This window comes from Mixophyes fleayi, chromosome 4, assembly GCF_038048845.1.
Source record: "Mixophyes fleayi isolate aMixFle1 chromosome 4, aMixFle1.hap1, whole genome shotgun sequence".
In the NCBI taxonomy this organism is placed as follows: Eukaryota; Metazoa; Chordata; class Amphibia; order Anura; family Limnodynastidae; genus Mixophyes; species Mixophyes fleayi.
The window spans coordinates 237,638,120-237,659,279 of NC_134405.1; positions in this window are offsets into that span (position 1 = coordinate 237,638,120).

Genomic DNA, 21,160 nt, shown 5'->3' on the forward strand with positions numbered 1-21,160 from the left:
TTGTGCCACACACTATTATTGTATACCCTATTTGGCAAAAATTTGTATAACCCTGTATGCAATTAATATTCCACTTCAAAAAACATATCAGGGGGTATTGTATTGTACAGCACTGTATTTTACTAGACAAGTAAAATTGTCATTGCACCTCTCTATAAATATATACTGTAACCTGTATAGTTTGTTTTTTTTGGGTGCAATTCTTAGGGGCATATTCAATTGTCGCCGTTTTCCGCGGCGTTGAAACTACTACCATTTACTCCTTACATTTTTTAAATCTTAAATTTTTTAGGATCTAGGAGGTTTGCCTACTCTTCTGGGAGTCAGGGAGGACTCCCTGAAATTTGGGAGCCTTCCGGAAATTCCTGGAGAGTAGACAAGTATGGTCTGACATGACTGTTGGACATCACTGATAGAAACTAAATTAGATGCTGGAAATAAATGCTGCTGCCTTTTTGCTGAAGGCAAATCCATAGCAATGTTTTCCCTGTAGTACAATTATTTAAGGTGGGTGGATACCGAAATGTATTATGATAGGAGCTTCAATGACAAATTCAGAGAGAGAAAGAGAGATATGTTTTTTCTTCTCTTGCTGCTATTTTCATTTCTTATCTGTTAAAGTTTCCCAATTATTTTCAGCATGCTTGTGAGAGATACTAGTCAAACACCAAACACCTTTTTTATAGTACTTTTTGTCCCTTAGCGAAACTTCCTTTACACAGCTTGCTCTGTGAGTTTTTGAATACTGCAATGTCAATATACCCACGAAATCATGATACTGTTTTTTGCCTTGTTGATCCATACAGAGTTGCATGTACAAACTTGTCTATTACAATAGTGACTCATACCCCAGATCAAGTGACAGATGCAAACTGTTAATTGTAATTAGTATCCCTATTGCCCCTTTTGAAAAAAAATAAGTGACTGGTCATATTACAAGAACCAGGGTCTTTCCGATTGTCACATCATAACCAACTAGCTGGGGAATGGTACTGGACTTGATACTATTTAATATTTTTTTGGATGCAGAACAATTGGAAGGTAAATGCCAATGTAACCAGTTGGTTCTTTGCACTGTAACCTTTCTGATTCACAGTGGAACATAAACCGGGGATTTTGTATAAAAATGCAGATGCGTTGTCTTGGAAATTTGCGCTCCTCGCAAAGTCTGCACCCCCTACTTGGTGACGCTAGGGGGAGGGATATGTGATGAACGGAGGTGTTTTTCAAAGGCTTCTAAAGGAGGAGAAAGGTATTTAGCTGAAAATCTGATGAGAAAGGCTGAAAACAGAGTTACACATTTGTACAGTAGGTCACCTAAGTTAAAGAGATACAGGTGGAGGACATATGTGTAACAAAATAATACTAAATTCTGATTTAACTTACATGTTTTGAAGCGGTTTAACCCCACACCCCCCACATCTTTTCCACAGCAAGCAGCAGACTGCCAGGGTGTGTCTGCAATTAAAACAGAGCACCTGCAATGAACTTCCTTTTAAAGGAAAGGTAAGAGTGTCATCTGTCCATCAAGTGAGGGCTGTGGAAGGAGTGTAAACTATTTAAATCTGTCTGATTCATTGCTCAGCGGTGACCAATGGCTTTGGAGTTGGTCTCTGTCTAGCTAGTATTAGGGTCACAAGAAAGAGTATTGAAATCTATGCTTTCAGTTTACATTACCATCCTGACAATAAAATCAAAGTAAAAAGCTTATAAAACTACAAGCACCAGCATGCACTTAGATTCCAGTGCATACTTGCACTTCTAGTGCCACAAGTAAGTGGTATTATTGTTTTTATTACACAGGTCTGCAAAAAAAATAATTTTTGGCCAGCTGTTTTGGTTTAGTTGACTGATTGTTACGTTTTTTGGTGCAATGAATCCAAAAATGACAGCCGTTTTGTCCTGGGACGTCAGGTTTTCGAACAAACGGGTGGTCATCGTTTAAAAAAATCTCTTAACGCAAATATTTTATTTACATGGAAAATATTAACTCATTTGCACAGGTGACGACAAAATTAATACCACACTCAAGTAGATTGCTTGTGAAATCGTCTTTTTTTAAACTCTAAACTTCTTTTTGAGCTTTTCCTCTTGTAGGTGGCTTCCGGAAGATTCCTGTACAACATCCAGCAGTAGTCAGCCATCATCGTAACACTCCATTTCCCTTGATACCTTCTTTCCATTTCTTTTATATCTTAATGGAAACGTTCTCCCTGCTCTTCACTCACTGCTCCCAAATTTTCAGGAAAATAGTCAAGGTGTGAGTTGAGAAAATGGACTTTTAAGCTCATGGAGCAACCAAGCTTGTGGAACGCTTTCAACATTGTTTCCACCATTTCCTTATAATTTGCATCCTTTTAGTTTCCCCAAAAAGTTTTTTTATGACCACAGTAAAGGCAACCCACACTTCTTTTTGAGTTGGAGTCATTGAACTGATGAAGTCTTTGTCAGATATGAGTTTTCTAATATTCGGGCCAACAAAAACCCCCTCTTTCAGTTTTGCCTCCGTTAAACCTGGAAATTTGGATCCCAAGTACTTGAAGCATTCACTATCTTTGGGAAGTGCCTTAACAAATTGCTTCATTAATCCTAATTTTATATGGAGTGGTGGTAATAAAACCTTCTCAGGGGGTACCAATGTATCTCTGAGAACATTCTTTTTACCAACAACTAGACTTCTTGGTGGCCAATTTTTTTGCTTCCAGTGATTTTGTCGGTCTCTACTGTCCCATAAACATAGAAAACAAGGGTATTTGGTGTAACCAGCCTGTTGTCCCAGCAGCAAACACAATACTTTTAAATCCCCACATACCAACCAGTTTTGGTTTTGATAACCCACTTTTTTCACCATGAACTCTCCACATATGAAACAAAAACTGTCAGGCGAATTTACACACTTTCTTGGAGGCATTGCACAAATTTTGAACCACACAGACAATAGCAGGATGATGACTGAAATGAAATACAAGATTGTGCAGGAATCAGAGAACAAGTTAATGCATGAAAGAACATGTCCGGGCAGGCCCTAGCAAGCACATTCAACAATGCAGTGATCACCATCAGGACCAATAAACATGTATTTTCATGTTTTTGGCAGCACTGGCAGTGAAAATAAATTTGTTTTTCCATGTTCAGTTTTTTCCCCCCAAGTATAATGAATTTGAAATTTAGCGATTTCCAGCTACCTGTTTGACCAAGGCACATTTCGATTGTGAAAAAACCTGACGTCCCAGTAAAAAACGGTGGTCATTTTCTAATTCAGTGCACCAAAAACATAAGAATCAGATAAAATTATGAAAACAGCTTTTTGGTTGCAGACCTGTTATTTTTATCATTTATTTTGTCATTTTAGTACAAGTGTTGCCCTCATAATAAATTAAACTAATAGTAGTGTCCCATTATGTATAAAGTAAATTGAAGTGCTACCTTAATTAATAAAATAAATATTAGTCCTTCCTCTTTGAATAAAATAAATATTAGGGCTCCATTTATAATTAAAATTGATAGGCGTGCCCATCATTATGAATAAAATAAATAATAGTGCCCTCTTATGAAATAATAAATTAACATTATTATACTGCATAATATAGATGTAAATTTTGCATCCTTAAAAATACTTAAATGGTGAAGTGCATCCTCACTATCTAACAAATTGAAAATAGTGGTGTTCAACTTGTTAATGCCAGTTATCTATCACTTAGTACTATGTGCTTCAACTTTTAGTACTGAGTTCTGCTGACACATTCTTTACCGTCATGCTGATGCAGGTGCACTCATACCATGGCTTATAGACAGTTATATGCAAAATCAGTTGCTTTCATCCCCCGCATTTTACACAGAGATTGCTCTAAGGCTTTTAATTCATCTTTTAGTATAAACAGTTCACTGAGTCGCAATATATGTCAATCAAGCCACTTTCATCAAAGTCACCTTTGTTCTGGCCTGTTCCTGCATTCTTTATAGTTAAAACAGTAGTTATGATGTTGTTATTATTATTTATCTTTTAATTGCAAAAGAATGTTACTTGAAATACTCATATATTCTAAATCAGTGATGGGCCGCAAGCGGCCCTCCAAGTTTTCACCTGTGTCTCCTAACTCCTTCCTGCTTAATTATCAGATTTCATTGTTATAGCTTGTAACAATTGTTTAAAATCCTGGCTTATATGTTACAGTTAGGTCTCTCTTTCTTTGATTAAAGATATTGTTTTAAATTTTTTCTAAGGTTAAAGGTGATTTTGAAGCTTAGAATGGCGCACCATGTGGCCCCCAATGTGTACCAGGTTGCCCATCAGGGTTCTAAATGATCAGTATCAACCATTGAGCTCCCATTGAAGTTGAAAAGGTAAGTAAGATGTTGGCAACAACAAGTACTGGTTGCTTTTCATTGTATAATAATTGCCCAAATAACTGTCTTTTTACTTCATGAACTTTATGTTTTGTTTTATTAGAATATATATATATAAGTTCCTTGTTTATGAACAAGGAACCTTTAAGTGTAATGCCTTAAACACCAATATCCGAGTACTACATTCCAAACTACTATTATATTGCTTATTGTTTAGCAACAAAACTAAACGCAGAGAAAAGAAAAATAAATACTGTGAGGTGAGATGCTGAGAGAGGTATAAAGGAGTTGAGAGACCAGGGGAGCAGTGGACCAACTTTAATTAAGTTGGGAAAAAATGGACTTTAGGCACTAGAACTGTGGAGTGGATTGCAAAGCTCTGGGAGATAGTGTTGTTTGTTCTGTAATATTTTAATGTCTTTTTTCTGGGCGTTCGATGTGAAAATACATCCTTTTTTAAGCATTTAAATTTTCTGGGGATGAGCCATCTGTATGTTATGGCCTTTCTGGTTGTATTCTGAACATGTAAGAATAAATGGCTCATCCATGAGACCTAAGAATCATGTCTTGGGGATACTGGGAAGCCCATAACATCATACATACCAGTCATTTTTTTCCAATCGATTATGGAATGGTATTTCCAAAACATTTGATGTAAGGCAATCCTCGAAATTGGATAGTAGGGGCAGTCCTGGTCCCCATTGTGGTTAAAATGGACCACTTGCCCTGGAATAATGTATGCTTTGTGTAAGATGTATCACTATGTGAGTCTGTCAAGGTCACATAAGAAGACTCTGGAGAAACTCTCAAGGATATCTTTCCATTCTTATCCCATGCTTTCTGGACTTATGCAGTGGCGTGCATCACACTTGAAGGTAGGAACAGGGTGTGCAAGTTGCAATAAGTTACAAACTATGTTCTTAATGCATGTAACTTAAAAAAAGTTAAGTTAAAAAAATTGTATAGTAATGGCAGGTCTGAGTTGAAGGTACTGAAAAAGGTAGTGTAGAAGTTTATGGAAGTCTTAAGTGTGCAATCCAAATAAAGCCCACTCAGGTACTATGACCACCCATCTCCATGCAGGAAAATGTGACACAGAACAAAGCTCAAGAAGGTTACTGAATTCCTATAATGTTGAGTAGTATTTTTGTTTTCCTGAGATGTATAGGTCTGGCTCTAACACAGGGAAAGGTCTGAGACCAAGACATTAGTTCAAATAGATACAACCTGGTGGGAATACAAAACTTTTTTTAACATGTTTAATAGCAGAGAGGACAAATAATCATTATGTTTTTATAAAATTCTACAGGAAGGCTGCTCAGCCTTGGGATTGGGTAAGAGCGCAATGCCTTTAAATGAGTACCATAATACATATCGATCAACCTATTAGTCAAAGGGAAATTGCCCCATTCTGTCCATATGGTTTTGTTGAAGGGTGGAGAACCAGAAACTATTTAATGTCTAAACAAGAACAAGATCATATGAATCAGATCTAGGATTGGGATAAAGGTTGTTGAGAGAAAGATGTTATCTATGTGGGGCAGTGAGGTGTGTGAGGCAGATGGCATGTGAACTTTGCAGCATAGGGATGGGGGTTGTGCCAAATATGGAGATGAAGTCAGCAGAAGGGAGGAAGGAAGAAGGAAGTCTTTCAGTTTGAATGGATAATTTCAATTCCCCAGGAGTTTGATGTAGCTGACAGACAGAATTGGATGACAGTACTACAGTTATGCCTATTAGCCCGAAGATGACCCTTAACATGTGTGTTTATGTCGGGTCAAGAGAAGACCAATGGATATAAAATTAATATAAATAAGTGGTCATTCATGGCCTTTCAGCTATTGCATTACGTTTTCTGCTGCTAACCAACATGTCCAGAGAATGCTGCCACATGTAAGGTACAAGGAAGCCCGCAGAAGAAGAGGTAAATTTTGAGACCATTTCTAGAATATATAGAAGAGAATAACTGTAATGAAATATCAAGTGATTGGAGTTACATGAAGAAACAGGTTGTTTCGCAATGTTGAGAATCTCAGCGTTTTATTTTTGCTTTACTATTTTGCAGAATACCATTCCACCATGCGTTTGTAAATTCACATTTCCCTGAATTTGTAGTCCATGAATAGATTTGGGATAATGATGATTGTCAACACTGGCCTGCAAATCTGTGCACAGCATTTTCAATCCAGGCAGCGCAATCATAAAGGTTGTCCGGTGGCATTACAACAGGTAAAGGTCTATGTGTGAAATGTGTAGCACTTTATTTTGTTCCTCCAATTTCCCTACAAACTGAAAGTTTGGTGGTGGATAGGACATAGAGGGACTGTAAAGATTTTCTATATTTTCAAGGTCACTTGGTATAGGTCAGCTGAGCAACGGTAATATGAGTTTTATTTCCAACAGGAGGCATACAAAAATGAGAACAATACTTTGCAAATCATGTTATTAATAAAAAGTTTTGAATTCCCTGTCTAGATCACTGTAATTTAAAAAATAAAAAAGACCAGAAATATTATAGCATAAAATATGTTTTGTGGACACTTACTCAGACTTGCCAGAACTCGCCAGTCTGTGCTTCCATCCCTTTGATTTATTATACAGTATAATAGTCATAAAGGAGTTTGAGAAAATATAGAGCATGCGTGTAAGCCAAATTGCTTTCTTTACTATTCAAAGTGAGGAGGTTGTTGAAAGTTTTAAACTGAGGACATATATCATTATGGAGTGTCTGGACATCATTCAGGCAGGTATTCAGGCTTCAACTCATGTTCAATTTGTGATACTTTCACTGGCTAAATATTGCTTTCGGTCTGTGTCATAATGCAGCGTATGTACCACACGATTTCTCCTTCCTGCCTTATTGATGACAATTACAGCCACTGGTTACTGCCGTTAAAAATGGACAGCAGTTATACTCTCCAGTTTCAGCACAAGTTATGTGTATTACATCAGGAAGGTAAATGACTCCAGAAATTTATAATCTATAAATAGTTTATAATTATTTTCTTATGTACATTTTACATAGTCAGCACAAGAGAAGGTAACCTGTAGCTAGATCTCACAGAAAGCTCCAAGTCTGTGGTCAACATACACAGAGATAAACTATGGCTTCTTACTCCTGTGCTAGACAATGTGTACTGTTTAGGATCGTATTATTATAGGGAAACAATTATACACATTATATTTGTAGAATAATTTCTCATTCGAGTAATATTCAGGTAGTGGCTGAAAAATGTACAAGCTTCCACATGAGTATTAATTTATTTTATCACAAGCTAGAGCTGTCTTCTTTGTGTTACACTCATAATTTTAATTAATGCCATATTCACGGATTGTTGACCATAGAATGCCCATATCTCATTAGGAGTTTGTTATTGATTCATAAAAATCAATATTTTGTGTAAATCAATATAAGTAATGAATAGGTTTGTAGTTACATATGTTCCTCACATTCTGTAATGCTGTTACAGTCATGTGGATGCTTTATTTTTGCAGGAAACTAGATATTTTGTTAAGGTACTACTTACATCTATGAAACATTTGGTTGAGAGTTTGGGTATTAGTGGAAAATATAGTTTGGGTTCCTTCCAATTAATTTAATTATTGTTTTAGTCTCTAAAAAGGAATAATGCTACATGGCAAATGAAACCGTAGCAAAAGGGCTTCTTTGTTTGCTGTAAATATTGCACTAAATATATATGAAATTTAATTCCCATTTATTACATGTGTTAACGATTAGATGTGTTAATGACTAATTGCTTGTAAAGCAAACCTGAGTAAATTTTTAACTATGGTAGTTATAGTGCACCTAGTTATAGTTTACTGCTTTCGTTTTACACAGCAATAATATTTATATTCATAAAACATTTCTAATCCCCTTCCAAAATGTGTAATCTTCTTTCACTTTGTTGGACTTTTGAGGGTCAATTCAAAAGCATTCAATTTTTCCACAACATTAATTTTAACATTTTATCTGTTCTAATAAATCTTACAGTGATATCCAGGTAACAGTATGATTTTTGACTTTCTAATTTCTACTGTTACTATCATTAGATAAAATAACGTACAAGCTCTCAATGAAAATGTATGTCCAACTATTACATTAGATACAATGCATTATACAATGTGCCACAATTCAATATTCAAGAACATCTCCTTTGATACAACATAATGTACTTTATTGTATGCATCCATTTTATTAAACTATTCCATATTTATACCTATACAGAGGGTTGGAGCAAGAAAAGAATTATAAGAGCTAGGAAAGAAAGAGAATTATGAATATATTGCAGCTTAATTAAAGGATTAAAAGATAATTTTTTTAAATTTTTCTTTGAATTGCTAAAGAACAAAATATAGATAGCTTCTGTGCCATTTATCTCAATGGTTTATGTGTTTGTGTCCAGCCAGGTGTCAGCAGTCACATCAAATCTGAGATATATCAAAAACCATTTACATTACCAGTGATCAAAGTAGCATTTACATTGCTGAATGCAAATTTAGAGCTAATGAAGGTAAAGACACAAGGGGGTAAATTTATCAAGTTATGAGTTTCCGGCGGGTTTGAAAAGTGAAGATGTTGCCTATAGCAACCAATTACATTCTAGTCATCATTTATTTAGTGCATTCTACTAAATGATAGCTAGAATCTAATCAGTTGCTATAGGCAACAGTTTTACTTTTTAAACCCAGCGAAAAAATTGTAGCTTGATAAATTTACCCCAAGGCCTGTAATATATAGAGTCCCTGCTTTACAATAGATTCCAACAGCACATTTGTGCTGGGTCCACTTGGAAAGCCTATATAGTGGAATATCATTTGATGAATCTGCATTCAGTTTTTTTGCATGTATAATATATTTATCACATATAACAGTGCTGCATCATTTCGTACTAGGACCTATATCAAGTATAAATATACATAATTTTACGTGCAGTATATATGACATAAATACAAGCAAATACATTTTAAATCATCACATAATTACAGTAAACATAACATCACAATCCATCACAAAAGTTCAACTTAGCATAGTGATACAGTTAAAATCACATGATTACAATTAACATTACATATAAAGAAGTCACATGATCTCAAGTATCATACTGGTCACATGATCCGTGACTGCCCTTTCAAAATAAGCACTTGCCCCAATCACATGATTTGCAATTACATTTTTTACTGGTACTGCAAATATATAGTAATACAAAACAAGACTAAAAAAAACAACCCTCCCAAATATAGTATTCTAAGGGCTTTTTGCAGAGTGACTCATAGTTTGCATAATGTTTCTTGCATGAAATCGCTATGTGCTTGCTCAGAAAAGTGCCAAACACATATGTGCTATGCAGATTTCATCATTCTGGCACTTCCATCTACTTGTGCCTGGAGAGTTAGGACTGGGGAGGGAAGTACATCTAATGTAGCATGAGTACAGCAAGGGCGTGTTTGCTCAAGTGGGAAAAGATGCAGACCGGGGGTATATTTACTAAAATGCGGGTTTGAAAAAGTGGAGATGTTGTCTATAGCAACCAATCAGATTCTAGTTATCATTTATTTAGTACATTTTACAAAATGACAGCTAGAATCTGATTGGTTGCTATTGGCAATATCTCCACTTTGTCAAGCCCACAGTTTAGTTAATATACCCCTAAGACACAGACACATATGTACAGGGGTGATCAAATACAGGTGCAAATAGCAGATGATGACCATCGCCAGCAACAGCGAACCACTTGTGATTGGCTGTTTGAGAATGATCCGCTGACATTGATAGGTGGTTTACTCTTGCAAGTGCAAATATTATTATTATTATTATCCTTTATTTGTTAGGCGCCACAAGGTTTCCGCAGCGCTGTACACCGTACAAACAGTAGACTATACAGGGTGAAACAGTACAAAACAATAAATAAAAATACCAGTACTTCAGAAACTCCAGGCAGGTTAATGCAATAAACACGGAGCAGAAGAACAGGTAGGGAGACAGGAGGGAAGAGGGCCCTGCTTATGTGAGCAAGTGAAGGAGATGAAGGGGTTATGCGGATGGTTGGTAGGTTTTAAGGAAGAGGTGGGTTTTCAGTGCACGTTTGAAGGAGCACAGAGTAGGAGAGAGGCGGATGGAACGAGGGAGGTCATTCCAGTGAAGGGGGGCTGCATGGGAAAAGTCTTGGATTCTGGAGTGGGAAGAGGTGATAAGAGTGGAGAAGAGGTGGCGATCGTTGGCTGAGCGCAGGGAGTGAGCAGGAGTGTGAATGGAGAGGAGGTTAGAGATATAGGGGGCAGTAGAGTGGGAGAGAGCCTTGTAAGTGGTAGTGAGGAGTTTGAAAAGGATTCTGTAGGGGAAGGGAAGCCAGAGTAAGGTGAGGCAGAGAGGGGAGGCAGAGGAGGAGCGGCGTGAGAGGAAGATGAGTCTTGCGGCCGCGTTGAGTATAGAGCGGAGGGGGGAGAGATGAGAGAGGGGGAGGCCGATGAGGAGGAGGTTGCAGTAATCCAGGCTCAGAAATGTGTGTTTAAAGCTATTTTTTTCACATATGTTCTCTTGTATTAGAGAGGTTTTTCAAGCTTCATTGATTACTAATAACGAATACATATTTTGCAAACAAAACAAATGTTTATAAACATGGATGTATGTGATGTATGTCTGGTGTAAGCTGGGAGCATATGCTACTGGTGGTGACCTCAACATATTTTCCAGCTTCGCATATGCTCACAATTGCAGCTTTTTTAGTGAATGTAATTGTTGGCTGCATTTTGTGGCACAATTGCGATCAACCCTGCATCAGCCCTTAAGGGGTATATTTACTAAACTGCAGGTTTAAAAAAGTGCAGATGTTGCCTATAGCAACCAATCCGATTTTAGTTTTAATTTATTTAGTGCATTCTACAAAATGACAGCTAAAATCTGATTGGTTGCTATAGGCAACATCTCCACCTTTTCAAACCCGCAGTTTAGTAAATATACCCCTAAGTCTCTATTGCAAAACTAATAATGGTGACACTTTAAAGAATGACAGTGATGAGTGACTGTCAATACTGGTACTGCCCAGAAGTGGAAGCCCAAATAGTGCTTTATTGCACATGCGCTGACCCCATGCATAGAACAGAGCCGGGCTCAGAAAGGGTATGGACATATATTGCTGTATATCCCGAACGTTTGGCCTGGTGTAGGGGCATATTGTCATTTTGGGTCTATTAATGTAATGTTATGTTAATTGGGACTATTAATATATTTTAGGGAATATTAATGCAATGTGAGGGTCTCTTTATTAAATATGATTGCATTAATTAAATATTCAATCTGGCTGAGAGAGGGTGGTGGGGGGTGGTAATGCTATTTATTACATATGAATGCTGTTTAATGTTATGGCTTGATGAGGGGGAAGGATGCCTATTTATTGAACATAAATGCTATTATTTTGTATATCAAGGCTGTCTGAAGAAAAGAAGGCTAAAGTGTTTCTTGGCTTTATAGGAATTGAAAAGTACTGGACTGTTAAGGGGCATATTGAATGAACCAGGACCCAGAGCAGCAGGCCAAGCACCCTGGCCGAACACATCATCATCTGTTTATATATATAGTGCCACTAATTCCGCAGCGCTGTATGGAGAACTCATTCACATCAGTCCCTGACCCATTGGAGCTTACAGTCTAATTCCCTAACATACACACATACAGAACGAGAGAGAATAAGGGCAATTTAATAGCAGCCAATTAACCTATCAGTATGTTTTTTGGGGTGTGGGAGGAAACCGGAGCACCCAGAGAAAACCCACGCAAACACGGGGAGAACATACAAACTCCACACAGATAAGGCCATGGTCAGGAATCTAACTCATGACCCCAGCGCTGTAAGGCAGAAGTGCTAACAACTAAGCCACCGTGCTGAACACATCTGCCACTAGGATACTGATACTAGTAAAACAAACACACAAAGTCAGACAAGTTCGGATGTGTGGCTTCAGGAATGTACTCGCCCCACTGCCATAGTAAGTCACTCACACACATTTATAGACTGTCACAGTATCCTCCACATGACACACACTCAGCACCTGGAGCACCAAACAGCAAGTAAGTGTCCTGAGTGATGGCTGACTTGCTCAGTGTCAGGCTCATCACTTATGGCATGGAAAAAACATCATTTATGTGGTAGACACCTGGCAAACTGGATAGCTGAAATGTGTGGGCAGCAGTACCGGACCCTATTTGACATGTGTGGGCAGCAGTAATCCCCACCCATAGCACTGCTCCCTGAATGTATCAACACACTGAATTCCCTTTTACTGATATATAAACAGTCGAAAAAATTTAAAAAAGCACAAGCTAGATAGCCTCATATTTTAGCATTTATAATGGCAGTGTGGGACCAGTGCTTTGGTATCTGTAGGATCTTAATGTTCATAGGCAGTACAACAACACAGTATATGATTAATTAAAACTAGTGAACAATGCACCTAGCTAGTTATAAACTATACTGAATTATTGCTTCCTCAGGATTTATAATAGTGTGCTGAAACCAGTCCTTTGGAGTTTGAAGAATCTCAAGTAAAATATTATTCATTCAAACTTCAGCATTTTAATAAATAGTAATGTATGCCACTACTGTAATTTCTCAATACACTGATCTATTGAATCCTCAGTGGATATATCTAAATCAGTTAAGCAAGGAAATTGGACTCTGAAGAGGTGATGGAGTGTGAAACGTAGTAGTCTACATCCTTTGTTGGAATCAGTATACACCATATTCTCAGCACATACTCTGAACTCAAGGGTGAGGAAATTATACATTCAACAACAGTTTTATTGAAGTGTTCAGACATTAAACTCCACACACTTAACTATATTAGAATTGTTCCAGACCTCTCAGACAAATCAATAAGGATCATATCACAGTTGTGGTTTTGAAATTATCTAAATTACTTGTAAAAAGTTCATTGTATCCCCAAACTTTTTTAACTGTATAACCCCTAAAGCTAATGGGACTATGCAACACTTCCTAATTGGAGAGTCGAGTAAGTGTTTAAGAGTATTTAAATAAAAAATGTCTTTTAATATATCTTCAATGATACAAGTTTCTACCTGAAACAAAATAGCATATATTGGAGAATACAGGGTATATTTACTGAACTTCAGGTTTGAAAAAGTGGAAATGTTGCCTATAGCAACCAATCAGATTCTAGATGTAATTTATTTAGTAAATTCTACTAAATGACAGCTAGAATATGGTTGGTTGCTATAGGCAACATCTCCACTTTTTCAAACCCGCAGTTTAGTAAATCTAGCCCTATATCTTTTTGTTAGATTATATATGATCAAGTACGGCGATGTGGGGCTAAAATACTCTATGCAACATTTCAGGAATTGAAGATCTAATTGTGTTATTATAAGGTCTACACCTTTACCTATCCAGTTAATTAGATGTTTTTTTATCTTTATATGTACTGATTTTTTTTATGTCACTTTATGGAGTTTTAAAATTTTGGCCAAAACAAACAATGCAAAACAGTGTGTAAGATATACATATATAATATAATGGACACAGCATCCGCGACATGGATCAGAATGATATGCAAAGAGCAAGAAAGTATAGAATAACATATCTCAATTGTTAGGAGCCGCGGCGGCCACGGGCACCGCAGCGACTCAGGTATTGCCCCGCTGAGTGTCCCGGCTGTCTCCTTAGTGACCGGGACGTCAGTTCCGCCAGCTGGTCTGACCGTTGCCAGGACAACGGCCGGACGCCGATTCCCTGCACAGCGTGCCTTGACAAACAGGACAGCCAGACGCAGTCGCTGAAATCTCTCCAGCCTATGGGCTGATTAATGTGGCTTTGATTAATTAATCCAGGCATGGGTATTGTTACAGGGCTTAGCCCTGATTGGTTGCTCTATGTATTTAAGGCAGTGATTAATGTCCTCCTGGCGACGGAGTGACTACGTTTTGTCCAGTTTCAAGCTATCTGAAATTCTGCTGCACAGGAAATCTGTAAACTAAGTTTGTCAATGGATTTATCAAGATAAAGGATGGTGGTCCTTTGGAGGCTAGTAAGTGTCAAACTGAGAGTGAGACCAGTGATATCTGCTTTAAGAGAATTAATGTTGGTCCACAAGGAAGATAACACTTGGCAGGACTGCCGTTTGAGAAAGTCACCGGAAGTGATGAAAAGCGTTTGAAATGCCCACTCAGTACACAGCAAACAGGAACCAGAGTGTGCGTTCCACAGTGAAATACACGCAGACTTGTTTACAGCCCAAGCCACCGGCACGATACTCTGCCTCCCCATGAAAATGTTGACTAAAATCTAAAGGTCCTATACCTTTCCTGATTGACTATTTAACAGAAAATATAGAGGATTTGCATTTTCCTTTTCTTTTTAGGACTTAGCAGTTTGGATACAGCTGAATCATGACATTTTGTAATTATATGTGGACTTTGGACTCTTTCCATATTGGTGTATTTATTTCCTACCCTTATTGGTTATTGGATGTGGACACTGATTTTTGATACATTTTACCTTCCCCATATTAGCTTGTTTTATTCTTACTCTCAAAGATGCTCACTGACACCCGTGAAGTGGTTTTGGTTTTGGCTTCGGATCTGGATTAGCTTCGTATTTTGGTTTTGGTTTTGGCAAAACCACCCTTGTGTGTTTTGGTTTTGGTTTTGGATCTGTATTTTTTTTAAAAAAAATGTTAAAATCACATAATTTTGCTCTTTTTTTGATCCTACATTATTATTAACCTCAATAGCACTAATTTCAAGACATTTTTAGTCAATTTTCACCACCTCACAGGTCACAATATTATTTTCATACACTTTTGGACAAATACTGCAGCGATCTGGCTGAATGGAAAGCGACAGAGCAATGATTCAAACACATGGCAGTTCCTACCACATCTAGGACCCATTGGCACACAGCAGTGACAGAAAAGAAAAGTGGGGCAAGATGGAATTGTCCTTGGATCACGATACCAGTTATGGTTCATTTTTTGGATAAGTGAGGTAATTTTACAGCTAAAACATGGCAACGTGCACTGATCCCCCCGGGATGCGTGCTTTTATCAGACCCACACCAATTCAGGGTGCCAGACAATGCACTAAAAAGAGCCATTGTAATTCCCAGCAAAAAGCCAGTTCATCAGTGAGCTTCGAATCAGCCCCAATTCCCACAAAATTATAATCTAGTAAGGTACCTTTCATGTAAAGTGCAGATTACAAATACTTGATGAAACAGCAGCAAAGTGGAAGGTAATAGATATACACGTCTATTTAGACATCCATACTTAGATTACTTCTGCAAGCGACGTTGTTCTTTGTTAATAAAACTGTTGTCTTTATACCGTTCAAAAATGTTTTAAATAATCCTCGACCATTCTTCGTTGATAGTTGATAGTAGGATCAGGTGGAGTTACAGCAGAGGTGTCACTAATTCTGGTCAATAAGAGGAGGTTAGTAAGTGTCAAACTAAGGGTGAGACCAGTGATATCTGCTTTAAGAGAATTAATGTTGATCCAGTAGACAAGAACAGATGTCAAAATGTTGTGCTGAGTCATCTGCATCATCAATGGGTGTCTAAGATTTTTGCTAAGCACACAACATTCTATAGCACATGTAGGTAACATTGACACACAGCGGTAGCTGAAAGGAAAAATGGTGCAAGATGGAATTGTCCTTGGATATGTTGGATCTTAAAAAGGACATGCACACAAACCAAGCACTTCAGCCACAAAAGTGCCACTCCTTGTGGCTGAAGTGCATGGTTTGTTTGGGCCCCCACAAAACAAGGTAACAATGGCCTTAAGCCACCTAAGCTAAATGTGCTGTTAATGAAGTCTACTGTGGCAAGATGTTGTTGTCATCATCCTCAGCCTCATCCTCACCCTCATCAGTGTGTACATCATCCTCTCACATTATTTATTCATCACCGCTGGAATCCAGCATTACAGAAGTCTCAGTGTTTTGATGTAATTGGCTGGAAAGGCCTTTTACGTGGAACTTGAAGTTAATTTTTATGAACATCATCTTTTACACATTTTGAGGAAGAAGCCTCCTACGCCGATCGCTGACAAGGTTCCCGGCTGTGCTAAAAACTCTTTCCAAGTACACACTGGAGGGTGGGCAGCTTAGGCAGTGCAAAGCCAGTTGGTACATGGGTCTCCAAATTCCCTTTTTTTCCTCCCAGTATATAAAGGGACTGTCGGATGTGTCTATTTCTATGCTGTTGTGAAAATAATCCTCCACCATCCTTTGGATGTTGATAGTAGAAACAGGTGGAGTTAAGTCAATTCTTTTAGACCAGATCAGATGTCAAAATTTGGTGCAGAGTCATCTGCATCATCCCTGGGTGTCTTGGGAAAGTTAATTTTTTTCCTAGCAGCAGTTGAGTGAGAAACTGAAGGAGGAGACGCCATCCTGTCACATAACACTTGAGCTGTCATCTTGCTCACCAGGAGCTCCTTGCATCTCTTCAGATCTGGATCAGTTGGAAACAAAGAGAAGACATAGGGCCTCATTCATTAAGGAACTAAAATTAAGAAGTTTCTTATTTAAGTCTCCTGGACAAAACCATGTTACAATGTAAGGGGTGAAAATTAGTTTTCTGTTTTGCACATAAGTTAAATACTGACTGTTTTTTCATGTAGCACACAAATACTTGATAGTCTATTTGTACACTGAAATTTAAAGTTGATATTTGTGTGCTACATGAAAAAACAGTCAGTATTTAACGACGTAACGATAATGTTTTGCCTCGTTTTCGATTCCGAAAAAGTGCAAAAGGATCCCCTAAGTTCGGGTCTGTTTGGTTACCGAGGAACCGAGCCTGAGCATCTTTAGTTATTATAGCATGTTTCATATGTGTTTTATGCTAATTTGATATTTTTTATGAGCCAAACACCTGTTTTTTTATGATTAACTTCCTGGTGTTATACCATTATTTTTTTATCCCTTGAAATATCCACACTTTCACTTGCATTTCAATACTGTAAGTTGTTGATCGAATAGGTGTAGTAATAATCACATATAAAGACTCAAAACATATTTAAGTGACTTTTTAGCCTATTTTGTCATTACTCACTAGTTCCATTCTGCTTAACACACTGTGATAGTGCTGGATCAACCCTTGTATGCGATATATGAATTTAACAGATTGGGATTACCTGTAGATCTTCAGCGGCATCAGCCCTATTAGTTTCAATAGTCCAGTTTGTGAACCTGTGTGCACTTAAATACTGCCTGTTCCCCAGGACCACCATATGTATGTTAAATCTCCTTGTAAGGCACATTCACTCCAGCACTTTCTGGAGGTATTGAGGAAAATGGCATGTAACTGACTGGGAACCAGATACTACCTTGTCAGAATGTTGTAGGAGTTTTCTTAATTGCAACACTAATGGAGCAGATCTGGCCAAGGATGGTATCCAACTGTTTTTTCCCCAGGTGTTTACCCAGATCAGCTTCCCAGTCCGTAATGTAGGCCGCAGGTTGGACGATTATGTGGGACAAGGACAGAACGGTAGAGGAACGAGATGTCCCGTTGTAAGTAGCATTGCATGTGCATTCAAATTAGGTGAGGCATCTATGGGGTGTGGGTTTAAGGGAGGACTGTATGAAGTGGCACATTTGAAGATACTGATAAAATTTCAGTTTGGAATGTGGTGTCTGTCATGTATGTCGGAAAATGGTTGTGGGCTAAAGTCGCCCACTATGTGATGAAAGCGTATAATCTCTGTAGTCTTCCACTCCAAAGTCATGCCAGGCTCCCATCCAGGGGGAAAGAGAGGGTGATCCCATTTTGGTATGAGTGGTGAAGGATGGTCTGACATCAGAGACTCCTATTCACCGAATCCCAGATGGAGAGCATAAAGTGCACCATCAGGAGAGAACAAGCCGAGGTGGGTCTATTAGGGAACTCCAGTGAGCTGGTGTTAATTAGTACATTTTCTAGGTCAATCCATTATTTGATGCATGGGGCAACATGCCCAGCCATCACTTGGCTGAGTTGAGGGGCATGAGTGTGCCTACGGAACAGGGGTAAGCCAAGGCTTCCAGACACCGTGGACTTAGCCAACAGGTCACGTCTTAACCTAGGTTTGCTGTTTGGCTGTGTAGTTCAAGAATTTAAGTAGGGCATTCATCTTCATGCCATTAACCTAAGAAATTAAATGTTTCCTCAAGTGGAAAAGGTCATATGTACTGAATTTTAATAAAATTATATGGTTTTCATGGCAAACACATTCTCATTATTAATATCTGCCCAAATAGTGATACAGTATCAATCAACGTGAGAGCAAAAATAAACAATGTTTTGTGTTGCGTACATTTGTGATACTAACTAGTTTTGGAATATTCTTGTAACAATATGTAACTTACCCAACCAGTGCCCCTAGCATTTGCATGAGATCAGATATGTGATAATCTCATATGTTGTCACTGCAACTATTGCAGTTGGATTTTAGTGTTTGGCACGGGATTACGACATCTAATTAGTGCCTTCACAGCATTACCTTCCCTGAGCAAGGTATTAGTACCATGTTTTAGGTATGAGAAACCCAGTGCCTGTTGAACTTTTGCCCATCTGATCACTCTAATATTTATGTCCTTTTACCAAGGCTTGTGAGCTCTATACTCCATTCTCCATTCTTCTGACCTCAGCTAGAGTATTCAACTATTTTATGGTTTGGATATACTTCCAGGATCATTGGACAGTACACATTTCCCAGGTCCAAGCTGTGATCATGTTATGAAAGGTATTAGAAAATGTTGTTGCAAATCACCTAGAAGGCAGGTTTTCAAGTAGAACCATATACGACACATTACGATAAGGGTACAGGAGAAAATCTAATGCTGAAACACTTTTCAGTATGTGTAAAAAATAACCGGAATTACTTGTTTAGAACCAAAGAGTGTTCCAACCTCGACCTTTCTGCTGTACTGATATAGAAGGCTATAAAATGTTAGTACAGCATTTAAAACAGGTTAACAGTGTGGATGGTACAGTGATCAACTAGTTCAAGACCCTTTTAACAGGCAGACCACATAAGAATCATATCAGGAACATATTTCTCTGCACCATTGTCAGTGATGTATGGAGTATCACATAGCACTGTTTTAATTGCGATGTTGTTTACAATATACAGTATAATTTCTTTTCCATGTCCATGAGTGTCCAAACTATAATAGCGCCATACAGTTGTCACAGTGGAAAACACATCTCTGACCATACTGCAGTGTTGCCATCATGCAGTAGAATGCTTTTTGTTTGTTACAGCAAAGGGACATGGTGCTACTGCATGATGAGGGACACATTTTCTAATTGTTCAAAACAAGTTATGTGTTATGGACTAAAACAAAATGACTAAAATCTGTATGTGCAGTCACAAAAGAATAAACCAATGGATTGCTTATGTACATTTCAGTGGAAGAATGGACAAGACAAAATATTTAGGTATCTTTAAACACAACATGGTGCTGGATACCAGAGTAAATGCAAGAGCAACATCAACTTTACTGGGTTTCCCTGCATGACACAGGCATCCAAATAACATCAAAGCAACGTTTTTTTCTCTGGTCAGAAAATTGATGCTGATGGATGGAGCCGACTGTCAATAACTAAGTTGAGAAAACAAAAGTAAGTAATAAAAAATATTAAACTTTTAGCCATTTGGAATACGTGATACACAAGAACACATCATGTCAATTAGAAGAGGCAATTTTTAAAATAATATTATATTATGGTATTAACATTCATCTTTGACATTTAGGATAACAGAAGGCAGTTAATTGACTCATAAGGATATAAGGTTGTGTCTGCACCGTCAACTCTGACTCCACCTCCTCCCCCAACCTTCAGCTTGCAAGAGTGCGATGGGTGCACAGAAAACCGGTCACTAACTACAAAGCCCTGGATACATGGAGGCTCCCCTTTCCCCCATTGTCAGGCACCGCTCTATTGCTGGGGCCCTGCTGCCTCCCCTCCCTGCTACAATGGAGCTTTCTGAACTGCAGTGGGTCAGCTGCCTGCTTACATGAGTTGCCCCCCCCCCCCCCCCCGAGCTGGTGCCAGGTGGAGTGGGTTCCCTTATCTCCATGCAGCAGGCTCTTTTGACTAGGAGTGTGCACCGGCCACTTTTGGTGTTTTGGGTTCTGACTAGCTTGGGTTTTGGGTTCTGATTTGTTTTGCCAAAACACCCGAAGAAAGGTTTTGGTTCTGATTTTGGGTTTTGGGTTCTGATTTTTTTTAAAAAAGCATAAAAAGTGCTAAAATCCTTTTTTTTTCACTCCTACACTATTATTAACCTCAATAACATTCATTTCCACTAATTTCCAGTCTATTCTAAACACCTCACACCTCACAATATTGTTTTTAGTCCAAAAGGTTGCACCGAGGTAGCTGGATGTCTAAGCTAAGCAACACAAGTGGGCGGCACAAACACGTGGCCCATCTAGGAGTGGCACTGCAGTGGCAGACAGGATGGCAGTTTGCAAGTGTTTGCTAGAGGTGCAAGATGGAATTGTCCTTGGGCCCTCCCACCCACCCTGATGTTGTTGAAATAGGACATTCGCACTTTAACAAACCAATCAGGAACAGTGAACGTAGTTTAATCTCTGGTACTAATATTTCTGGACTGCAGGAACAGTGAACGTAGTTTAATCTCTGGTACTAATATTTCTGGACTGCAGGAACAGTGAACGTATTTATATATTGCAGTAGTAATATTTCTTGACTGCAGGAACAGTGAACGTATTTATATATTGCAGTACTAATATTTGTTGACTGCAGGAACAGTGAACGTATTTATATATTGCAGTAGTAAT